This window comes from Vicia villosa, linkage group LG1, assembly GCF_029867415.1.
Source record: "Vicia villosa cultivar HV-30 ecotype Madison, WI linkage group LG1, Vvil1.0, whole genome shotgun sequence".
NCBI classification, from domain to species: Eukaryota; Viridiplantae; Streptophyta; class Magnoliopsida; order Fabales; family Fabaceae; genus Vicia; species Vicia villosa.
In genome coordinates this window covers 229,644,205-229,647,506 of record NC_081180.1, presented here as the reverse complement: position 1 = coordinate 229,647,506, position 3,302 = coordinate 229,644,205, and the positions used below count along the sequence as shown (strand labels likewise).

At 30.7% G+C, this 3,302-nt stretch overlaps 1 long non-coding RNA gene across 1 annotated transcript; it reads right to left on the bottom strand.

The window, feature by feature from the left end:
- Positions 1 to 340: 340 nt before the first annotated feature.
- LOC131623418 (uncharacterized) lies at positions 341 to 3,000 on the bottom strand. Its single transcript, XR_009290194.1, has 2 exons — positions 2,920 to 3,000; positions 341 to 644 (listed from the first exon to the last, which is right to left on the bottom strand). It is a non-coding gene; the product is annotated as an uncharacterized LOC131623418 (long non-coding RNA).
- Between the last annotated feature and the right edge of the window lie 302 nt (positions 3,001 to 3,302).

Below are 3,302 nucleotides of genomic sequence, written 5' to 3'. Positions count from 1 at the left end.
GTCCTAAGACATCCAACAACCAAACCAGACAAAACGGTATTGATCGTGTCAGATACACAAATCTAATACAACGGGATAAAAGACATTAATACCCTTGACCAACTGGTCGACCATGCTCTGATACCACTAATGTAACACCCCTTTTATACCCCAAAATAAATAAGCATATAATCAGAGAATAAGCATGCATATAATTCAAAAGGGCGTCACATCGACGTTTTCAAAAACTAAAAGCTTTTAAAAAACGACAGCATTTATCTATAATATACAATGCACCTGGTCACTTCAAATAATAACTAAACATTTAATTACAATTCACACAGAATATGCATTCACAGCGGAAAATACTAAAATACTCATATATTTCATAAAATGATTCATGTCCCATACCATGATCATATCTCAATAATCATCTCAACATAAATAAACCATAATCAGAATATTTGGCTTAAAAGCCTCTCAACAACAAGTAGCCAAATAAACAGGTTCACAAGTTATAACAAAATACATAAACAAATGGAACATGAGGTCAACATCTAAGCTACCCAGTGTTACATGACCAGAGCATCGACTCACTACCTAATATCCAACAAACACGAGAGAATCTCCGGCTAGATCACGCACGAGCTACTAAACTCCAGAACCTGCATGTCGCCAAACGAGGGCAACATTAAAACAGAAGGGTGAGAATACGAACCATTACGAAGAAAGTATAATAAGATACAATGGTTAAATCAACAATTATAGAAATACATTACACCTTGCCTAATCATGTAAATTAATACTAATCAATATAATCACATACGTTAAACGTACAACAGGTATAAGAGTATAATATCTCAATACTATATTCTCAATTATGCACATAGCCATGATTAGGACATATTCCCGCATTTAACCAATTACATATTCAAACATCACCCATTCTCAATTATCAACTAATACAATATCACCACAACACCAAGTGTACATAATCGATTACCAAACTCATACTCATAGAATTACGACATCAATGCACATAATCAATTGTTCACTCGTACACTTATCACCACCATATGATGCACATAATCAATTATCACAATCATGCACATATCACGACAACATAATGCACATAATCAACTATCACATAACTCTAATGTGACTCAATGAAACATGTGACACTATGCATGTGGTACCAATGTGAAATTCTAAGTTTCATCGGCCTCCGATTCATATCTATAGAATCTAAGCCACACTTCCGATCCGGACAAGACCAAAGTCCACCAATTGTAAACATATAGTTTACGGCTTCCGATTCACTCTAGAATCCAAGCCCGCTTGTGTTTCAATGCAAATCCACCTGTGTTTCAAGGCACACTATGATATGAATGTATGTACAATATCACAAATATATGCAATTAAGATTATCTCTACCATCTTAACTTTCCGCATATCACAATAATTCAACTCTATGAATTATCCACCAATTGTACACAACATTCACAACACACACACATCATTAACATATAAGATGCCAATTAATCAATTACGATTCACACAATCCAATTAACACTAGTAACCATACTATCTCATGTTAATTCTCATTTTGCCAATTATACATGAACACACACTTTCAACATCAAGCAATTAATCATTAGAATTAATATTAACTAACTACTCACAGAGAATCAATATTAGCACAACATCATTGACATGGAAAATATATATTTCTCAACATACATATTCAAGACAAAACACAATTACGGACAAATCCTCAAAATACCGTAATTTACCGACAAACCGAATAATTGATCCAACTTCAAATATATTCCAATCAATTAAACTCATTGCAATTAATTTAACTATTAATTAAATTAACCACTTAATAATTACACTACATTAGTTCTAAGTTTCTAATTCATTTTCTATTCTAAAGCTAATATTTAATATAAAAGATATTCAAATTCACACTATTTCGGTCGGTCCGTAAATATCACATTTTCAACAAATAAATACCCCCATGTTAATCTACTAATTAAACTTAGCTACCACGTAAATTTTCATTAAATTTCGAACAACTAATTATACCGCTTAATTCGGTTATTTCGATCAAACGGAACTGTTTTACATTTCATTGTGTTCTATAATTGCTACTGTTCACAATTATATTTCATTTCTAAACTAGTTTCATTTCTATCATACCATTGCTTTTAAACCCATGTGCTATGTTTCCTTGTTATTTAGAAAATATATATATTACAATTCTCAAAATATCTTACTGATACATGTTTTATTCTATCACCATAACTAACTCATAAATTGGAATGAGTGCACTAGTTTTCTATACCTTTCATAACCCCTCTAAGCATATGCTGCACACCCAAACACTATTAACACTTCTTTAACATAATGCCTCATGACTCTAATATATATACTAAGAACTTTTAGAATGCAACACTTTATTTTTCTTAATAAGTGGATGCAGTATATATATTTTTCTCTATTGACGAAGCAATATATATACATATGGATGAAAGTACTTACATGACATATATAATATCTTTTGAATGAATTTTGAATACAATATCAATTTCTATGAATGAAAGAGTATCAATTTCTGTGAACAGATGCAATTGCTTTAACGTACCAACTTCTATCCTTATGAATGAACAGTACCAAAACAATTACTTTGGTTTCTAAACATAAGTGCCACTTACAATATTAAAGAATTTTCACCCATTTTATCAACTCAAACACAATTAATCATCATATATTAAGGATTATTCATCAAAACCTAACAATGTCAAAACTATAAAAATTAGGGATTTCAACCTAAACATGTCACAACCTAGAAATTGAAGAACAAAATCTCTAAATCATGTTAATCTACACATTGACCCAACCATACTAACCCATAATAATAAGGATTCTCCCCCTTACCTTGAATCATTCTCCTTCTATCTTCTAGTTTCTCCCCAAATCCTCTTCTCTTCTCCTCTTTCTCTTCTCTTGAAAATGAACCAATGAAAATGATATCTCTAACTCTCATCAAACCCTTACTAACTTATTTGTCTTAATGGGCTTAAAAAAAAACACCCCCAATTTACTTCTACATCTAATAAATAGGCCCAATTAAATATAATCTCTTAATATCTCTATTTAGTTCAATAAACTAAATACACACCAATACACACAAAGTTAATTAATTCAATTAATTATTATATCTCATAACAATTAAATAATTATTTAACACACCAAATAAAATAAAATAATATAATAAAATAAATACGGATAAAATCCTCTAATAACTCAATGTCTCATAT